The sequence below is a fragment of the Papilio xuthus genome, unplaced genomic scaffold (genome assembly GCF_000836235.2).
Source record: "Papilio xuthus unplaced genomic scaffold, Pxut_1.1 DF826945.1, whole genome shotgun sequence".
NCBI lineage: Eukaryota > Metazoa > Arthropoda > Insecta > Lepidoptera > Papilionidae > Papilio > Papilio xuthus.
Window position 1 is genome coordinate 6676135 of NW_013531704.1, and position 23783 is coordinate 6699917.

General features: G+C 33.9%; 1 protein-coding gene across 1 annotated transcript in view; it reads right to left on the reverse strand.

The window, feature by feature from the left end:
* Positions 1-23783, reverse strand: part of LOC106121376 (uncharacterized) — a 74287-nt gene that overhangs the window by 19957 nt on the left and 30547 nt on the right. The window lies entirely within an intron of this gene.

The window sequence follows — 23783 nt, forward strand, 5'->3', positions numbered from 1 at the left end:
CCGTACTATTAGGTACTCTACTAAATCTACACTAAGTAAACTGACGACTCTGAGTATGGCTAGTGGAGTCTTTATAAATAACATTTAAGTATGATTAAATTAATCTTCATTTGCATTCATTGTTACGTTTATAAGAAAAAGAACTTGAACGTTTAATTTTAATTAATTCTTGGCATACGTATTACTGAAGTGTCATAAGATCGAAGGTCAACTATTGGCCTAGAACTTTGATTACGTGCGTCCAATTTTTTTATTAATTCAATTGATTATTCAACAAAAGACGAACCGGTCAAACGACCCTTTAAAATTTATAAAGTAAATTATATTTCTATATCGTAAAAAAAGTTTATAACTTATAAATATATTAGCTGTCGCCCGCGACTCTGTCCGCGAAGAATTAAAAGAAAAAGTAATATGTAGCTTATGTTTTATGCAAAATCTATGCAGCTCTTATGGACATACCTTCAAACATACATCCATCCATCCATCTAAACATTCGCATTTATAATATTAGTAAGATAAGTAGGAAGATTAAGACCAGCAATGTGCAATATCCATCCATAGTCAAAGAAATAATATCTCCTAGCTTATTCGTCTCGTCAAATAAAGCAATTGCATATTTTATGTGGAAGCAATCTCGCGGAATGAAATAGTAGCTATACATCACTCTGAATTATTAAGAACATGAACAAAACCCCCAGAGTGTTATAACAGATTGGAAATTCAAGTTTAATGTGACGTCAGCAAAATATGATTTATAGCATGACTAGCAGTAGCCCGCAACTTCGTCCGCAAGGTTACAAAAAAAACTTAATTAGTAGCCTACGCGTTCTTCCAACCTATGTTCTATATGAATACCAAATTTCATCATCCATCCGTTTTGGAGACACCTTTAAACAAACATCCATGCATCCATTTAAACATTCGCATTTATAATATTAGTAAGATAGAGAAATATACTAGAAATAATACACTAACTGTAGCCCGCAACTCCGTCCGCAGAATTAATGAACAGACTATGTGTTCTTCCAGATTATGTTCTAATTTCATCCAGAACGATTGAACCGTTCCGGAGATAACTACTAACAAACATCTATTTTTTTTACAACAGAAGGGGGCAAACGAGCAGCGAGAACACCGAGGTGTTCAACGACGCCCATGGGCATCAGCAATACCATAGGAACCGCAGAGGCCTTTGAGATGGTGATACACTCGCTTCTTGAAGCACCCTAAGTCGTAGCGGTATCCATTCAAACATTCGCATTTATAATTTTAGTAAGATTTGTTTTTCTAACTGAGCAAAGCTTGGATAAATAGCTAGTATAACATGCAATTACTTCTGCTTCTATTAAATATAATCCACATATGAATATGTATTTTTTACGTAACATATTTTACATGTTGACTATATTAATTATATGATTGCCAATGTCTTGTTCACCTTGACTCTTGCAAATTATTGTTTACGTTTGAGTAATTAATAAATTGTCTATGATAATTTTTTATTAACGACATCGACAATTTTATAAAGTGGAAAATAAAAAAGAACACATTCATTAATTTCGATTGTTACTCATTCAACTTGCTTACATTTGTGTCAAGTTAGAATTATTTACGTTGACCTTAACATTATTCATTTCGTTCTCATTAATTAGACATAATTACTAGTATCTTGAAAAGCAAAAAATTGCAGTTAAAACATTTTTAACAACTTTTGAAGTTATATAAAAACGGCTAAACACTCACGTATATTCGTCCGGTGGCGACACCGACTAGTTTCGAGCCCATCGGGGGCCCTTCACCTAACTAGTAGAGAAACCTCTTTGGGCGAGAAAAATAACGTGGTCCCGCTCTCGCTCATCCCGGTGCGACTGCTTGCCTAGACTTTCTGATTTATTCTCTGCATAATTTATCTTATTTTGTCGACTTTCCTTTCATTATCTCCCCTCAATAATATTTATTATAATATCGTCATATCACGTTAAATAAACTTATACAACGACACATTTTACTATAAAATAATTCTATAATGGAAAAGGTGTTTACTAATTTAGTGATGACAATAAAAATAGAACATTGAAATTTCTATGTAAACAAAGATAAAGTATACAAATTACGGAGATGTGTGCACTTGACATTTGAAAGAAATGCGGTCTTGAGGAAAAAAACGAGTCGCGAGTCGATCTCGGAAATAGCTATTTAACGGCCAGTGTCACGGCGCTACGTACAGATTTAGAACGACGCTGTATAATTAGCAAACGCTTCGAAAGTGCGAGAAAAACGGAAAAAAATAATGTCGGGTAACGGAATTAGGAATAGACAAACATTTGTTTTGTTTATTCATGCATATGTACTAAGGAAATTCATCTATCAACCCGAAATAAGCATAACTCAATAGGGAAATGAACACCACCAACACAAACCAGCTCTTGGAAGGAGGCCTGGCTGTATCAATCAACCCATTTTAGCCCAGCCCAGCTCCGCATGGCCTTGCCATGCGGTACACGCTGAGCCTGTGTAGCCCATTGTCGTCATACATATAAATATATATTTGTAATTACTGTGTGATTTGATGTATTTGTGTGATGGCAATAAAGAAGTTTTATTTATTTATTTATTTTAGACAACTTAAGTTTAATTTTTATAAATGCACATACATATTTTCATAACTTCACTGAGACACCTTTTTGCTTTTTAATCTTTGATGTTTTAAAAATATTTTAAATTTTTCGATTCTTCGGCTCCTTTTTGAATCCTTTTTACTAACAAAGTACCAGGACAACATGAACATAGAGAGGCATACTTGATACCGGTTAGTGGGCGTCAGTCGTGCGAATGAACCGGTCCACGTAAAAGGCAAGCGAAAACTTGTACACTCAAAGGTGTGTGGAGTATAGGAACAGATATTCGCATTTGTATGCTTTGCTAAAACCGCTCCACTTTTATGATCGCCTGGTACTTTGTGATGAAAATAAGTTTCATAAGGCACACAATAAAATAAAAATTTCTTTAAAAGGTGAAAAGTATAGGTATATATTATAAGTTTAATTATAAAAGATATATATATATATTAACAAAAAATAATGAAGTCCAAAAGATGTCACCTAAATTATGATGATGATGATTTTGATGTTTTTGTGTATTTTGCATTTACTCAAATACTTCATCCAGGACACAACCCAAAAATAAATCGAGATTAATTTTTTTTGCAAATTTAATATCTCCATTTCCATGGCATTGTATAAAATTTCCATAATTTCCGCAAATACGACACGGCGGCCATAAAGATGCTCTGCAAATAATCTACATTAGGTAACGATCGTATGAACATGTCTGTAGCATCATTACGGACAGTCCTATTGCAACCTACAACTTAATAAAACATTTGATTTAAATAATTTTCATTTACTACAATATTAAGTGCATATAGAAAATTAATCGTAATTTTCACAGCTTCGTGTATAAAGGCAATTCTATGTATTGCCTTGTGCCATAGAAGAAAACCATTCCAATATTGGATGGGATCCAAGAGAAAAATAAGCTTATTTTCTAACATATGACCTGAATGTTAATATATTTGTAGTATAATAAGATGAAATCAATAATTTGATCTAGATATCAAACAAGAAGTAACACAAAGATATATTCATGAACATAACACACGCAATGACTCCGCAAGTGTCTGTAATAGTCTTATGTTTTATAAATTAATGGTGAACCTAAGTTTTGCCAACAATTACGTCGCGATATCGTGATTTGTTTAGCTGTTTTAATGACGTCACAAGTAATGGCACATTGATCGTTTGGAATTGTTTCAAAGCGATAGAAATTATTGTCGTTTTCTTTATTACAAAAAATTGTAAGCTTTCACAAAAGAAACATTATGGTAGTCAAAAGTACTTTAAGAATTTAAAATTTTGCATTCTAATAAACGTTGCTATATGTGTGAAAGAAATAATAATGGTAAATATTGTCCTATTAACTTTAGTTTTTATCGATTTCTTAAATAGAAAGATGTTGTTTAAATATGCGGGGTTAAACAAAATGCACTCGCTTGGTAGCGATTCCATAGCGAACTTCAAAATTTTATGGAACTGACGCGCGTCATTCACGACGTCATTGACGACTTGTCAAAAGTTATTGTCAATTCTATACATTTTTGAAGTTCGTTATGGAGTCGCTTCGTACACAATGCACTTTGTCTAACCCCCTTGAGGAGATCTCGTAATAGGATCCCGTGTCTATTTGTCAAGTGTGGTCACTTTTCTGTACAGGAGGTACATCTTTTAGAGAGTAGGGTGTTGATCGTAATGTCCTGTTTATTGCTAAACGTATAAGTTAAACATATTAGAAGAAATTCAATAGGTTGAATATCTTAATAGGTAAATTAATATCCTCCAAATTTACAGAATATAAGCTAAAATATACACAAATGTAAGTCACTGACCTGTGCATGTAAATGAAGGCAATATAAAATTAATCAGAATAAAGATAGAGAATGGATCTAAGCAAGCATTTGGACATTTATGACCATATTAATTTAAATTTGATAAAACTCATCAATAACATGAGGATGTGTCTTTGAAGGAAGACATTTTAAAACTTTTTTGGACCGCTTTTTTAAAAAAAAAATATTCAAACGTGGCTGACTCAGAGTAACTTAATATTGAAATTTGTTCACCGCACGCAATGTTACGTTTCTTATTGAAGTATAATTTGGTAATAGCTAAAGGCCTATTGTCACGACAATTCTGCATTGACTTTTTAATATTTATGAATCATACTCGACTCCAACATTACATTATGAATTAAAATACTTACATTTATATTTACGTCTCACAAAAAAAGCTAAGGTTTTAGATGAAAATCTTGTGAAAGCTTAGTGTAACGTACAATATTGGAATTTGGAGTCAATGCTTCGAATGCTTCAAAGAAGGTAATAAGATCATTATCATCAGATCACTATACGTAGGTCTCATAGACTAAGTTAAGGTGATTAGGCCATAGTCAACCACGCTGGCCAAGTGCGGGTTGGTTGACATCACACATATCTTTGAATTCCTTCTCAGATATGTGCAGGTTGCATCACGATGTTTTCCTTCATCGTAACAACTTAGGCCAAATGTGCATTTGTAAATGGAAAATCACATCGGTACATTGCGGGATTCGAACCCAAGACATGTAGATTACAAGTGAAGTGCTTAAAAGTTATTAGGTGTTCGTATGTAAACATCGTTTATTTCCTGCAACAACTATAATAATAAAAAAATGTAGCCTACAAATTGCTTCATTACAAACGCACCATGACAATGTTATCACGCAGAGCAAACATTTTGATTCTTTATAAAACGTCTTATCAAATCACTTTTTGTCAGAATAACAAATCTGAAGACCTCCAATATAACAAAGATATATTTATAAAGGTTTAGACTCAATGCCAATGTACAAAACTTTATAACAAGTTGCCGCCTGCGATTCTGTGTCATATAAAAAATTGTATATACCATATGTGTTCTTCTAGACTAGGTTCTACATCTATGTCAAATTTCATCAACTTCCGTTCAGCAGTTACAGAGATATCTTTTAACAAACATCCCTCCGTACATCCAAACATTTGCTTTTTCAATACTAGTAACATAAAAAGATGATTATTTTTAAAGTAAATAATTAAAATTATTTTATTTATTGTAATCATTTTCCTGTTTATTGCGTACATGTTTTTACAATGTTTCGTCGAATGCTTCGTTCAAAAATACATAAAGCACGTACTTCGTATAATGGCCTATTTTAAAAGTCTGATAGTCTGATCGTATAGTAATGAGGGTCCGGCGGGTACAAGACTTACAAATAACCTATTATAATTTTTATACAAATCCCGATGTAAACGTATTCATGTTGACTGCTGAGCTGTGCGTTTTCATTGTCGAAATATAGTATAAAAACATGTTATTAAGCCTCTCATTATATTCGAAGAGAGACATAAATAAATCAGTATTTATGCGTCATTCATCTTGTATATTATACAGTTGTTATTTTTGAAGCCTGTATCTTCCCTATCCTACGACGTGCTCTAAATATTCTCATCATCATCAGTTCACTAAACGTCTCCCCACTGAGGGGCTCGGAGCCTTTTTTTTCAGAGGGGAATGCTTTATGCATACTCCGCGCCCCGGGGGGGACGCGGTAGTTATGTGGGATTCTCCTCCATAGCGGAGGCGTACCCACTAAACCGATCTGTTCCTCCAACGCATCGGGACGAGACCACGGGCACGCTTTCGCTCTCGTCCGCGGCTGAGGGGCTCGGAGCCTACCCTAAGTTAGGGGTCATAGTCAACCACGCTGGCCCAATGCGGGTTGGTTGACTTCACACATATCTTTGAATTTATTCGCAGATATGTGCAGGTTGTTTTCCTTCATCGTAAGAAATTCTAAATATCCTAACATAGCCTAATAAACATCAGTCCAATTGTTTAAGGTAAACGTTTAAACACATTCAAACTTTATAAAGGTTATACAAGCAATAACCTTACTAATATTATAAATGCGAAAGTTTAGATGGACGGATATTAGTTATAAGGTATCTCCGAAACAATTCAACAAATTTTGATGGCACATATGTATGACATAGTCTGGAAGAACGTATAGGCTAGTAATAAGTTTATTTTAATACAGTGCGGACGGAGTCGCGGGTTATTGCTAGTACAGTATAAAAAAAGCAAACATCTTGTAGCAATGATCCATAAACACATCGTTCAAGTTTGATTTTTTTTTAAACTTGTTAAAAACATATATTTTTTCATGTCACGTTTGACATTCAATATCTTGGTAATTTAAACTTGTTCATATTTGTTTAGGCTAAACCCGTTTTTTATATAAATGTTTAAACAAGAATTATAACATGATTATCATATGCTTATTAATAAATCGGAATATTTGGCTTTCAGAAATTAATTATCAATTTGATTTGATACTATTATATTTTAACACGAATCTTAGTCTATTATTTTTTAACCTTTTCATCGCCGTCAATAAATTAAGATCAGGATGACCGTTTGTCAAATACTTTTACACAAAACAAATACCGGTCAATTTATTGTTGCTACTCAATACGTACTTATTATAATATTCAAACACTAGCTGTCGCCGGCGACACCCTCCGCTTGGAATTAAAAAAAAACTTAGTAGCCTATATGTTCTCCCAGGCTATGTCTATGCCAAATTTTAACAGTTCTGGAGATAACTTCCATCAAACATCTAAACATTCGCATTCACATCTTATATATAAAATTCTCGTGTCACAATTTTCGTTCCAATACTCCTCCGAAACGGCTTGACCGATTCTCATGAAATTTTGTGACCATATTAAGTAGGTCTTAGAATCGGCCAACATCAATTTTTAATCTCGCGCGGACGGAGTCGCGGGCGACAGCTAGTTATTAATATAGCTTGTGGGCTCTACTATAGGGTTGCTGGAGGAGAAGCTATTGGTGGTGCCAATTGTATATACATGTAGTCGTCTTTGTCTTTATCAAAAGGAATGAAAGAGATGTTAATACAATTGTCAATGCATTCGAAACTTACTGTTAACAATAAAATTTGCATGGCACTGTATAATGACGTCACGTCACGACCAACAGTCGAGAGCGTTCAGTTAGAGATTGTGCGCGTCAAGCGTCAGGCTCTAATCACTTGCGAATATTCGCGACAGATCGATAAGTGATGCTGTTGTTTATCTACCGCAACTGAGAAAAACAAATTATTATTGACTTGTGTGCACATTTGCGTGATATAATAATTATTTAATGTAATTCTATACGATAAGATACACTAATCAGACATTTAATAAAAGAACATTTAATAAAATTTTGGATGGATGGATTTTTGTTAAAAGGTATCTCCAGAACGGCGGCATAGATATCGCTACAATTTGTCATAGATGTAGAACAAAGTCTGGAAGAACACATATAACTAAGTACTTTATAATACCGTGCGGACGACAACTAGTTTGACATTAAAAGTAAATGAAGTACTGAATTAAAAAAAAGATACTAAATAAGAAGGATTGTCTTAGAACGTTGCATATTTATCGCTATCCTGATACTTCCCATACTAAAGAGAGCTCATGTTTCATGTAATCCCCATGCGCAAATAGTTTGGAGCCTTCATCTTTCGTATTCAAAAGTACAAGTCAAAACAGTTTGTATTTTATCATCATCTCATCATCAGCTCACTAAATATCCCCACCGAGGGGCTCGGAGCCTACCCTATGATAAGGGTGATTATGCCACAGTCAACCACGCTGGCCAGGTGCGGGTTGCTTGACTTCACACATATCTTTGAATTCCTTCTCAGATATGTGCAGGTTGCATCACGATGTTTTCCTTCACCGTAAACACGTTGGATAAATGTACATATGTTAATCAGAAATCGAAAAAAACATTGGTACATGACGGGACGAACCCAGGACCTGCAGATTGCAAGTGCTTAACCACTGAGCCACCGACGCTCTGTATTGTATACAAAAGAATAACTCACATGTATTACATAAATAGTTATATGTTAGTAAATAAGGAAATCGGATACAACAGACGTGACTCGAATGCGACTTGTTCAAACCAAGTCTATTAATTGACCCAAAAACTTCCTTAATAAGGATATTAAAATTCAATTCACATCATTAAAATAATAAGATACATAAATAAATAAGTATATTTGTTTTAAGGTAGATTTCCACTGTCGTAAGCCGTTTACAAAAACATATGTTTATTCTTTTGTTAATTTTACTAAAAAAAAAAAGAAATCAAATATAAGGATGGTTTAATTATTAAGAAATATTTAATTCTGACCATAAGTCATGGAATATTCCTTTTAATAGTCTTTTAACGTGAATGAGTTTTTTTCCATTTTATTCAAGCGAAAATCTAGTTCTTTTTGGAATACATTGTTTAAAAATTAATATATGTAGTTTGCTGCAAAAAAAACGTACAAATAAATAAAATATGAAGCGACCCAACGGAAATGTAAGCGCTCGGAAAGATATTGAAAATACTTTTTTATTAATATTATTCGGGATTTATTCAAAAAGTAACCCAAGGGGACAATTTTATACGAATATATAATGATAAGTTGATCGCTTGTCTTTGTTTTTATTATACGGACGCAGACATATTAAGGAAAGAATCGAAAAATATATATCGTACGTTATATACAAACTATTTGACTTGCTTATCACGTCTGTTTAACATTGAATACATTTGACTGGACGTCATAAGAACACCTGGTACTTTAGTATTACAAAATATACAAAATTTTAAAAAAGAACACAGCGTCGGTGGCTCAGTGGTCAAGCACTTGACTTGCAATCTGCAGGTGCTGGGTTTGAATCCCGCCATGTACCAATGTGTTTCGATTTCCGATTTGCATATGTACATTTATCCGATGTTCTTACGGTGAAAGAAAACATCGTGATGCAACCTGCACATATCTGAGAAGTAATTCAAAGATATGCGTGGAGTCAACCAACCCGTATTTGGCCAGCGTGGTTGACTATGACCTAATCACCCTTAACTTAGGGTAGGCTCCGAGTCCCTCGGTGGGGACGTATAGTGAGCTGATGATGATGATGAAGAAGAAAAGAACTAAGGATTGAATTTACTGGCATTAATTTGTAATTTTCATATTAACTGCCGCATTCAAAATCTTTAAAGTTCCCTTAGTGTAGATTTTGTATTAAAAATCTAGACTTCGGTTCTTTGTGACTTCAGCCATATGACGCCCACTGCTAGACATAAGCCTCCCATAAAGTTCGCCACGATTACCGGTCCTGTGCTACCTGCATCCAGGATACTCCCGTAACCTTGACCAAATCATAGGTCCATCTTGCGACTAATTACCTACAATGCGTGTGGCAGTTAATTTACACATTTTACGACCAGTTTTCTTGTTTTATAGTATACTGCCATTATTAAATATCGTAAGAAGCAACCAATAGTCTGAATTATTCTAGAGTGGTTGACTTTTTCGCTTCCTGTACATGTCTTCCTAGGGTCAATAACACGCACTAACGGATCTGGGGTCTATACGATAAACTGCCATTTGAAGAGGTCGCAGTTGGAACTCGCAACGTTTGTTTCTGAGACCGAAATCTTTGTATAAAACATCTATCATGTCAGAAACACGCGATTAGTGTTTTGTTATGTTTAATGATGTTTCTTATTACCTAAGAATATTGCTATTGTTAATGGATTCTACTTAAATTTTAAACTTCCTGGCTTTTTTTTTTTTTTTAGATTAAAATATAATTTCGGTATCCTTGCCCTAACAAGCCGTGGTATTGATTAAAAAAAAATTAGAGCACATTAGTTAAACGAGTCACGCCACTCACAAACTGTCGCTAAGCACAATACAAGAGTATATGCTAATTAGTTAACAAAGTATAAACTTATGGTCTAGTATTATAGACTTTACATAGTTCAACTAAATTGGCTCGTTACTTATACGACACCGACTGTTGCCGACCAAAAATGTAATGCAACATATACCAATTTTCTCGAATTATGTTTGATTAGTGACACATGAAAAGACTGACAAGGACTGACATATACGATACTATTTCCACATTAGGTACTGTCTAAATCCCGCACCATAGGACCACACATAGTTCATTATTCATCAGCTCACTATACGCCCCCACCGAGGGCTCGGAGCCTACCCTATGTTTCGGTGACTAGGCCATAGTCAATCTCGCTGGCCAAGTGCGGGTTGGCTTCAGACATATCTTTGAATTTCTTCTCAGATATCACAATTCAGTGGTAGCATGCACGTCTGCCACACATAGTAACACGTGCCAATTTCAATTAAATTACAATAACTTTTTATCGACAAATGTATGTACTATCTTTGACATTATAAATTACGTAATTCAAATGTGTTACAGGCTTAATATGTCAGAGCACGAGATAATCGCTACATGTGGCACAAGCCGAGATAATTGCGGTCTCAATTAACTACGACTCGAACCGACACAAAAACAACCGGGCCAATAACATCGATACATGTTTACCAAAGACATTAGACATTGAGTAAAAAACTATTTATTATGGCAGGCCTACTCAATCACTTGAACAATTTTAAGATGTTAAGTGTCCTGTATTCGTATTGATCATAAAATATGTTTTTTAATCTATTTTTTTTTTAACTTAACGGGGAAAAACGAGCAGCGGGAACACCGAGGTGTTCAACGACGCCCATGAACATAAGCAATACCAGAGGAACTGCAGATGTGTTGCCGATCTTTCAGATAGTGATTATTAGCAGATTTTTGTCAATTTACTAATATTTCTTTAACCATTCCAACTAAGCTCTAGAGCTAAACCATATCCTAGCACAAGCCTAGGCTTGTGCTAGGATATGGTTTACGACAATAGTCGAATGGCGGGATTGGAACCCCCGACCTCGTGGTCGGAAATCCGTACCCTTAACCATTAGGCTATTAACGCTTCAATTTGATACGATTAAAAGTAGCTTTTATAGAATTTTAAAACACAATAGAAAATTGTTTATAATTAGAAACTACGTAGAATTGTGGGACGATTGCCATTTTGCTCATCGGCAATTTCTTGAATTTCAACGACTCTAGACTTTTCTTATCAATTACCTAGAAATTGTTATCCCACGCCACGATCCAGACAAGGTTTTTAATGTAGGCGGTAACGCCCTCTTGTGGGCGTTTAAGACCTTCAGTCATTAAGATGCAGTAGTGGTGTCATTGACAAATTATAAATAGATAGTCTGAACAAAAATGTACTTTAAAATTATTATTGTTTAAATATAATCTACTAGCTATCGCCCGTGACTCCGTCCGCGCAGAATTAAAATGAAACTTAATTAATAGCCTATGTGTTCTTCCAGACTATGTTCTACATCTATGCCAAATTTCACCGAGAACCATACAGCCGTTCTGGAGATGCCTTCAAACAAACATCGATAAAAACATTCGCATTTATAATATTAGTAAGATAGCTGTCTTTGATCAGTGACAATTCACTATTTTTATTAAAAAAAAACAAAACACGATCGAAAGATTCATTAAAACATAACATTTAGAAAACAATAAGATGTTTTAAAAACATAACGTGTTAAGAATACGATAGATTTAGTAGAGAATTAATCGATCACAAAATAGTACAAGAACTAATGTCAAACAATTGATTTTCACACACAATACTTATTAACCGTTAAAGATCAACCAGCGAGATATTTATAATGAGTATATATAAAAAAAAATCAATTGATGTTAGTCTCACTAGAAATCGAGAACGGCTCAACGGATTTATCTTATCTTGGTCTTAAAATGTTCGTGGTGGTCTAGGGAAGATTTAAAAGGTGAGAAAAATTCGAATAAATCGCGGGAACTAATTAAGTATTTTTTGATTACACGCGGGCGATAGCTTGCAATATATGTGATTCATTGCTCTTAATATAGAGCTAATAATATCCAATTGTTTTGTGAAACTATAAACAGAGGCAATGTACTACGTGCTATTGATTAACTCGACAACATAATTGTTAGCAACAATGAATACAAACAATTATCCTATTCAGGTCAATTCGCTGGCCGCCTTGGGAAATCGCACTGGAAAATTTGTTACAAAAAAGAAAAAGTCTTGTAAGAAACTTTTAACAGTAGCGTAGTGCTTACAATTGGCAGAATTATTAGCCGCTTAGTAAATCTCTTAAAAGTTAAATCAGGTTGTAAAAAATCTATTCTATAATTTATTATTCAGAGAAAATTAAAGGGCACTTAGTACTTTTTCTACAACCCTTAGGTAACAGGGAGAACATGAAGTCAACTGAGAGGAATCACTCATACATTTTAAAAAAAATGAGCTTTACTTAAAAATTAACTTCATGATGATGATGATGATGATGAAATGAAGCGTGTTAATTAAATTATCACAATACGCGTAGTCTATGAGAAACATTATTAACAACAAAATTATTGGTACGTCAAGTTATATTTTACTTGACCTTTGTAAAATGCTCAATCAATTAAAACATTTATAAACATATTTTGCTTTGAATATAAAAAAACCAAAGAGTATAAAATATTTTAATTACCTACAGTCACTTGCTACAATATTATTTCATGCCAGTTACAATGCAGTACTTTAATTAAATTAGAAGTATACGTTTTCTTTTTTTAAATGATAAAATTTCAAATATTCTCATGAAGATATCTCATATGAAAAGATAGCCTTGTATTTATTATCAAAAAATTCTATCTGCAATACCGAAACATTCTCTTTGGTAGTATTTAAAGCTAAGTTAATAATTAAATTTACGTAAATACGTGTCTGAAATAAGAACATGCATGAACTGTAAAAATAAATATACTGAATATTTATTTTTAACTAGCTTTTGCCTGCGACTCTGTCCGCGCAGAATGAAAAAAAAATAATAAGTAGCCTATGTGGTCTTTCAGACTATGTTCTATATGTATGCCAAATTTAATGGAAATTCGTTCAGCCGTTCTGGAGATATCTACAAACAGACATCCATCCAACTAAACATTCGCTTTTATCGCGCAGACGAAGTTGCCGGCGTACACTAGTAGACTTGTCTTTGTCAATTATCCTTATTTAACTTTAACAAATCGTCAAGCTAATCGAACATTTATTAAGTCCCTGAACCTTCAACAGTTGACTTGATATAAACATAGAGGCAACTTTTTATTGACACATTTAATTAACTTAATAACTATAACAAGTTGGCAAATTATAAAAAACACACCAAGAGAACATAATCCGACTTCACCAATTAAACATTCAATATAAAACATCAGTTTAAATTAAAGTAGCAAAAAATTTAACTGAAAAACTTAACTGGTTTACATAGGTATATAATTATAACATAATAAGTATCACTATACTCTATTGTGTTTAAATGAAGCATGTTTTTTTTAATCAAGCGTATTAACTCGCGATAGGATTATTGTTTTTATAGCAAGAGGTGGCAAACGAGGAAACACCCACCCGAAATAGCGAAGCGACTGCTCGTCATAAACATTTCTGATTGCAAATACGTTGCCTATCTACAGAATAGGAGACGGGTAGAAAAATATTATCTGCCCTCCTTTGTCAAATCCACCTCACTTTCCCATCCCTTCCTTTTATAACAGAAGGGGGCAAACGAGCAGCGGGAACACCGAGGTGTTCAACGACGCCCATGGACTCATCCTTTTATGAGAAGGGTGTGAAGTGGAAGAGAGCTAAAATTAGGTCTCCGGCACGCATCAGATGAAACGCGGAATTACTTGCACCTCAAGCCTTTGTTATGTGTAATCGAATAATTTTAAAAGTCCTAGACTTAAGCCACATAGAGTAATGATAAAGGAAGGCTTAGCAATAAATAACATAGTTCTATCGTATCGTGACTTGCCAACTTTCGCTGTAATCACATAGAACGATTTCACTTGCTGCTATGCCCTCAATTACCTTGAAACATATTACTAAATTCACATGGCTTCTAGTACCATCATTTTTCAAATTGTAGAAACAATCAGCCAAAACACCAGGGCATCATTAAAGGAGATGGCCTTTAGTAAGAAATGAAGATATTTTTTTTAATATCTAATCAGTTAACATTATAAATGGAGTAAATAAGGTATCTTACAAGCAATATAGATACAAGAAGGAAAGGTCTCGTAAACAACACAGGTACGCGCGTCGATTGCAAGCTGACACAGTTTCAGTGCGATGCACCGCTGAAGCGACCCGACCCTTTACAGGCCCCTGGCGGGGGCGTTACACCTACAACTGGGATATGCCGGGATCAATGATACAAAGTTTATTATACCACATATTTGTGATCAGACAATAAGATGAAATTGTTCTTTACTTTAGTATAGTGTTTGCCACACCCTAATGGAAGAAATTAGGTAGGTTAGTGAACGGTCTATTTTAGGTGGTCTGTGTATTCTTTTTTTAAATAAAAAAAATAGTAGACTATTGCTTTTGCTAGTATTTCTTGTGACAGTGAGGCTGTCTTAATCGAACTTACGACCAGGAGGACAGCATAGAAGCACGCAAACATTGAACAATACCGGACATAACTTCCAGTGTGTACAAATAAATCAAGGCCAAACCACAAGCATAAGGTTGTTTGGTTCGTCTATTAGTAATATGTTGTTAAATGCAAACGGAAACTCAGGAACTGTAAGTAGACCATAAACCATCCATGATCTATCCAATATTTATCTATGGATTTGGAACAAACAGTTAACCTGTGTAGACCATGTAAAATCTAAAGTTTTTTTTTTATATCAAAAGGTGGCAAACGAGCAATCGGCCACCCGAAATCGCTGAAATAGCGAAGTGACCGTTGCCCATGGACATACGCAATTGCATATGCGTTGCCTACCTTTAATCGACGAAGGAGAGGATGCACAGAAAGAAAATATTAGAAGAGAAGTTATCTTATACGATGTTATTTTGGTATTTTCTACTAATTTCTATGGTAAATGTGGAAATGCTTTTCTTTTGTTTCAACTATAGTTTACTTAAAAGTCAAGGATAAATGTTAAAGGTAAATTCGTGCTATAGAACACGAAAACGGAAGCATATTGTTATATGTTCTTTCTAATATAAAGTAAGAGATGAGAATATTTTATATATGTTTTATATTTAAAATATATATGACAACTTCGCTACTAAACTGTAGTAAAAATAACTGTGATACAGCTTCCTAATATGTTTTTTTAACATACTAATACCGGTCATAATATATGGAGTTCATGTAAAATTGGTATTCATGCTATAGCTTGCGTTAAACAACGAACAATAAAGTTATTTCCTAAATGTATACACGCTTAGATTAGGATAAGTGGCAAGGTACACTAATACGAGCTCACGGACAGGTCGAGTAAGATCCCTATTGCACTAAACGAATTTCCTCGCGACTGCTATTTTTATAGGAAATGCCGCTGTAGCTAACTCTTGGATTAGCGCATGGTTGTAGTTGCACAGCTAGTCGTGATGGTGGAAAAGGGAACTAAGTGTGTCCGGGTCATGTAGCCATAGCTCGACCTACATACAGACCGATGCACCCGGTGCTACTCTATGACCTGCCACGCCTCAACCACCGAGAACTACCTTTTCAAGTTTTGAATTTAAACTGTAAGAACAAGTGCGCTGGAAATAAACGGCGCTTTAATTTAATTGTAGACGGTGTAAAGTTTTCATCGTTTTATTCTTTAGCATTTACTACGTAAAATTATAAAACTACGTTAAATAACTTTATAATTTCAGAATTATACCAAAGATAAAATGAGAGTCATACTTTCCTTATAAAAAAAAAACAGTAACAACATAGCCCAGTAAACCAGAGGGGTATGCAGACATCAACCTCTCTATGGCGAGAAAATAAATTACAATATGTTTTTATACAAGTGTTTCGGCAGTGAAAACCGACAATTATACAATAAGACAGGATAAAGAGAGGAAGATACTCATGAAACGAGTACGAAACTGAAACTGCAACATTAATATATCGCGAAAAACAGTTTAAAATACCTTATCGTTAGCATCAAGTAAATTATTTCCTGTTTGTATCATCCACTATAGTTTATGGATTATAATCTATATTAGAACTTTATTGTTTTATGAAATATTATTGCGTTTAAACATATCGTTACAATGTTGTACAGACGCAAGACTTTGCCTTTAGGCTTGGCTTAACACCAATTAGCAGTAAATCAAACGCATGCTCATGATATGACTAATTGACTATTGGTATATCATAGCGCCGGTGACTCAGAGATTAAGCACTAGACTTGTAATCTATAGGTACTGGGTTCGAATCCCGTCGTTTACGTGAGATTATTATTAACGCTTATTATTGTCAATAATCATAATAATTTATATTTAATTATAAATTATATTACCATTTTATTAAAATCCTAGCAGCTACAATGATATAACAGAAATATGTAAATTTTATTGCATAAGAAAATTATGAGTATTATATTTATTAACGTGGCAAACGAGCAAACGGCCACTTTAATTCGCCAAAAGACATCCGCATATGCAGTGGCATTGACTTTTAATAAACAGAGAAGAGAACGCACAGAAAGAGGATATTTTCCCTTGCTACTACAAATTTATGTATTTTCCCTTGCAACAACGACCCAGAGCGTCGGTGACTCAGGAGTCAAGCACTTGACTTGCAATCTGCAGGTCCTGGGTTCGAATCTCGCCATGTACTAACGTGTTTTTCGATTTCCGATTTATATATGTACATTTATCCGACGTTCTCACGGTGAAGGAAAACATCGTTATGCAACCTGTACATATCTGAGAAGAAATTTAAAGATATGTGTGAAGTCACCCAACCCGCACTTGGCCACCGTGGTTGACAATCACCCCTAACTTAGGGTAGGTTCCGAGTCCCTCGGTGGGGACGTATAGTGAGCTGATGATGATGACTACAAACGGGTGTAGTAAATAAATTGACCAATACTACGAAAGAAAAATCTATTTTATAGTCTCAACCGATTGACGTGGAGTCACAAAATGATAGAGCACGATTGTTAATTTTCATACGCAAATAATTCTAGATTACACCTTAGTATTAAAAATAATTATACGTGACTACAAACAATAAGCGTCAATAGCCTAATGGTTAAGGGTACGGATTTCCGATCACGACGTCGGGGGTTCGAATCCCGCCATTCGACTATTATCGTAAACCATATCCTAGCACAAGCCTAGAGCTTAGTTGGAATGGTTAAAGAAATATTAGTAAATTTACAAAAAATCTGCTAATATTTTATTTAAAATAAAAAAAATATTCAAGCTTCATTATAAGTATTAAAAATGTGCTATATTTTTTTATTAAGTATTAGGTAATACATCAATGTAAGCCAACTTTAATCCTCTTAAACGTGTCCAATAGGCTTTCCCAAGTTATACTTTTGCCGATAAACGATAAGCCTGACATATTATATATTGCAACACTTACGAATAGGGGTTGCCAGTCAGAAGAGTGTAAAAAATGTCATAGTACCTGAAACAATATAAAAAAATTGTTAACACAAACATGTTCGAAAAAATAATATAAAATACATATCTCATGTAAGAACTCTTGTACTTTCTAATAAATCTTACTTATATTATAAATGCGATTTTTGTATGGATGGATGGATGTTTGTTTGAAGGTATCTCCAGAACGGCTCAACGGAATTTGATGAAATTTTATATGTATGTAGAACATAGTCTAGAAGAATACATAGGCTACTAACTTCGCGCGGACGGAATCACGGGCGACAGCTAGTATAGATATAAATGATTAAAAGGAAAAATATTTAATGGACATGATCCGTTGGTCAACTAAAAACTGATAATGAACTAATTTTCAAAAGAATATTTAAAATTGAAGTTCACGCGTTAATTTTCAACAACAAAAAGTCATCGTACGAGGAAACGCATTTTAAATAACAAGTCAACGAATTATAATCATCCTTTAAATGGAATGCAAAAACATTACAAGTGGCCACCGACGTGATTTTGTGCTTAACCTTAACGCCGTATAAGTGCGTAATTGCAACTAATTTCAGTAATTACTGAGTTATTCACAGAAAAAGTGTCAATGGACGAAAATTATTCTCAAGTTATCAAGAAAAGGCAATTTAAACATTTGGAAACAAAGCATCGGAAGCTATCTGCTAACCTATAATAGCTATACAATATCCTAGCAGAAGCTTCCAGCTTATTTGGAATGGAGTGTTAAAAATATTTCCTAAATTTTGTACTTTTTCTTATAAATTGAAACTGATATGTAAGTGTAAAAATGTGAATCTATGCAAATAAAATTATTAATATTATAAGCTATGGATTTGGTAAGCGAGGGGACATTCGGGAAAGGGAAATATCCGTTTCTGTAAATCTTGCCCGTTAAAAAGAAGGCAAAACATTTGCAACCTTTTAATATGCTGCAGATGTCATGTGCAGTAGTCAATTCGCTCTTTCATCGAAATCATTGACTGCTTGTTCGATTGCCATCTTTTACTACACATAAAGAAAAGTAAATTTTAATGTAAAAGAGTTTAAAGTTATAGTGTTACTAACATAACGTTTTATATTCGACGCTGGATATGCGAGATACCTCTATGGACGAGTCATTGTCCGATCCGGATTCTCGACCTTCATAAGCAACAAACTCGGGTAAAAGAGAACCTAATATAAAAAAATAATTTACAAAATAATTCGATGATATTGGCCTCTGTTGGAAATTAATTCTCGAAGGCCAGATGCGGGTCTGTTTAATTCCACCGTAAATATTCATGGACTTTTGTATATTATCGTACCAGAAAACTTAGTAATTACTAGGGATTTTTATACATATTTCAAAGTATTGAATATGTAAAAGTAAATAGTTATTTTACTTCATTTTTTAAGGCGTCAATAGTCTGATGGTAAAGGGTATGGATTTCCGATCAAGAGGTCGGGGATTCGAATCCCGCCATTCGACTATTGTCGTAAACCATATCCTAGCACAAGCCTAGAGCTTAGTTGTAATAGTAAAAGAAATTTTAGTAAATTCACAAAAAAATCTGCTAATATTTTTCATAAAAAAATATTATAAATGCGAATGTTTAGTTGGATGAATGGTTTTTTGAAGATATCACCAGAATGCCGGGACTGATCTCAATTAAATTTAATAATAACATAACCTGGAAGAACACAAAGGCTGTTGTTTTTTTTATTCCACGCGGATGGAGTCGCACGAAAAACTAGTTAATTAATAAAAAAAAATCTTAGCGAATTCATACACACTCGTTTTTGAAATGCGTGTAAGCTAGCTTAGGCTTAGTTATATTAATGTATATCGTGATATAAAAACCAGTTAGAATTTAAATTCGACGTAAGAGATAAAACAAAAATTCCGAGGTCACTTATTTTACTTCTTAATTAAATTATCAAATACATTCAAACAGAATAAAATAAAAATGGAAATTATAATCCAGTTCTATCAAGACACAAAAATGATACCACCAAAAAAAAATTAACATAATAGCCTGCGGGCTATGTCCGCGCGGAATTTAAAAAAAACTAAGCCTATGTGTTCTTGTAGACTATTTCCTACATCCATCCAAAGTACAGCGAAATCCCTTTAGCCGTTCTGGAAATACCTTCTATCTAACATCTACCGGTGAAGGAAAACATCGTGATCCAACCTGCACATATCCGAGAAATTCAAAGATATGTGTGATGTCAACCCGCATTTGGCCAGCGTGGTTGACTATGGCCTAATCACCCTTTACTTAGGCTCCGAGCCCCTCGGTGGGGACGTATAGTGAGCTGATGATTATGAAACATGTACCTACACATGTAAACGTTCGAATTTATATTAGTAGTAAGATTTTTTACTACCATAGATTTTTTATTCCTCTTTATTGCATAATTCTTTACATCAATTTAGAATCATGGCCGTTCCAAGAAATCGTTATTCTAAAAAAAGACGTAAAATATCTTAGGTTATAAAAACTTTCTAAAACGTAAATGCATATTTCTAATCATCGATACATCATATTTACTTTTTTATCTGACTAACATTTAGCGGCTGATAGGTGAGGTATTATTTATGTTGCAAAGGTCTCGATGTCATACCCAGAGAACTTGATACGTTGAGAAAGTTTTACAATTTGTCAATACATCGTGATAGCTAATAACAGTGAAAAATAGCGTTAATAAAACTTCAAATAATCTCCTTTAAATATCCTAACACTGACGATATAAAAGGGAAGGAAATTAAAACAATATTAACATTTTGTTCAATGTAAGAATACAGTAGAAATCGGACAAGCGAGATCCAAAGCGCGGTCCCTTTCTCGCACATAGAGGTTTAACTCTCACCCTAGTTTCTCGCTTATGGAGGTCGTCCGAGACTGGACAATCACTCACGCTTTTACAATAAAATCTACAGACTCTTGATCCGTACTCTTTTTTGAACATTTTCCTTAAGCTAAATTATAATTGTGAGTTCCTTTATTATGACTCTCGATTATCCAGGTTCGACTGTACAAAAGTTTTCGACTGAAACGAATTACATATGTTATCATGAAGAAAAAACAATAACAAAACATGATAAAAGATATCTTTTCATTTAGTACAGCAATAAATCGCACATCTATAGCGTACTTGAAATATGACGGCCTCGAATCATAAAACGCATTTAGATTAGTCTTATTGGGGTGAGGTAATAACGATGCTCCTAACAGTTCCGAGCTGAGTCATACCACTTGAATTGATCAGACGAACTCATCGACAATAACATCGTATGAAAATGTACCTTTATAATTCTATTAGTTTGTTGCAGTCTGTCTTAGAGAAATGTCTCGAAGCCAAATCGAACTTTCGGAATTTAAAGAGAATACGGCTCGTATTTCTTACATGTTTCAGCATTAGAAAAGCACGGTAACTATCAATCTTCAAATAAGTCTTCTTTATAGTTAAATTTTCTACTAATTAAATTAATACATAGCTGATGATATTAAAACTCTTACCGTAGATTGCTGAGACTGAAATCTCTATGTAAAACATATCGTCATCCCTGTCTTTCAACTTTGATAAAACAGAGATAACAATATGTTTTAAACGGTGGTTTTGGTCTCAGGAACCCAATGTTAATAAAGTGAAATTTACTTATATACTATTTTTAAATACTATGCTTAGACTATTGTGAATTATTGTTTTTTTAAGGTGCCACTTTAAATCGAGGGCAGGGACAGTTTAGTCTATGCCAGTCTTTCCCAAAGTGGGTGATAACGCCCCCTTGTGGGCGCTGCAGGTTTCAAGTTGCGGGTTATAGTAAAAGTTTCGTTTAGAATTCTCCGTTAATATACATATATAGGTCACAATAGTTAATTAATTTAATTTGACGTTATAGTTTTTAAATATGTGAAAATATGGGGGGGCGCTAAAAAATATTTTTTCTCAAAGTGGGTAGACAAAATAAGTTTGGGAACCACTGGTCTATGCTTTGCTGAGCTGGCTTCCTTTTGCTATACATTTATATTAATTTTGTGCCTTCTATGTGTTTGTGTGTGCGGTAATAAATGATTGGTTTTCATTCTTTCAACACAAACATAAATTGATATTTCTTTTATAAATGTCTGCGGGCATTTGTGTTATCTAAAAAAAAAATAATCTAGATAAAGCCAAGACTACTAAAGTCTAAACAGTTCAATATTTTATTCACTGGATAGGTGAACGAACTCAAGACGTTAACTCCGACTAGATGGAGTCCAGACTCTCGTAGTACTGCCGGTCGCAATGCATTTTAATGCCTCATTGTTATACGAAATTCTGTCCAAACCTTTTGTTTTATTGTACTGTTGTTCATTTTTTATATATATACAAACAATTTCACAAAAGCGATTGTCAAAATTGTAAGTTTACAAACACTTGTTAAAAGCATTGTAAATAAGACGTATCTTCAATTTTATCAACAAAACGACAAACTAATAACCGTGAGTTTCTGACAACATTTCGGTATAAAACATACGATCTCTTATCAAAATAGATACAACAATATGATGCTAATGAAGAATTTGATTTCAGAAACCCACCATGTCACTGAAATTTTTAAAAACAATAAGAACAGAAAAGATTCATGAGCTTAAAAGAAAAGACAAGATTATACGTTTCTCAAAAATACTGGCTAGCTATAAATTAAGAATAAAAACATAAATTTCTTTTTCTCTGAGATATATCGAACTTTTACGTAAGTCATAGCCTAGCAACCGTTGATTAATCTAACAGATTTTATAACTATATTGAGTTACTAATAGCGGCAGTGAAAAACATCGTTGATCTTGAATAATAAAATAATTAAACAGGTTTATACACAACCGAATGGCGGCAAGCAATAAAAATATTGATTGAAGGATATAGAAAAAAAATGTTAGTTATAAGTAAACTAGCTGTCGCCCGTTCACGCGGAATTAAAAAAAAATAAGTAACCTATGTGTTCTTCCAGACTATGCTCTACATCTGTTCCAAATTTCATTAAGATCGAGTGAGCCGTTTAGGAGATATTTTCAAACAAACATCCATCCATCTAAACATTCGCATTTATAATATTAGTAAGAAGTAAGATGGTAAGATTATGTTTTTAATCATTTAAATAGAACTGTTACGAATCCCGTTTAATCTTAAGTTAACCTTGAACTTATAACAAAGTCGAATTAATTTAAATATGGATCGAACTTTAGCGTTGTTTTGAATGCACAATCACGTTTCACACAGCTGATGAAAATAACTCGTTTTAATATTACTAATATTATAAATGCAAATATTATATTTAGATGGATTTATGTTTGTTACTAAGTATAATAACTCCAGAACTACTGCATGGATCTCGATGAAATTTGGTATAGATGTAGAACAGTCTGGATTAACACATCTACCTATGATCCCAAAATGCATACAGTTCCACAAACGTTCGACTAACATATTTATTCGTTAACAATGCAACAGTTCGATAGAACACAGTCTTAAATACAATTAACTACTATACAAGTGTTTTTTTTAATTCCGCGCGGACGTAATATACGTACGGACGTGCTATTAATTTAGCATCATACAAAGTGTAAGAATCATTTTACAATTAATATTGTAGCTTAAATTACGTACGACGAATTTGAAAATCCTTATTAAAGGTTCGCGTCCATTGGCCCACGCCGGACGCAACGCATGCACGGATTAAACGGACTTGCTTCGTCT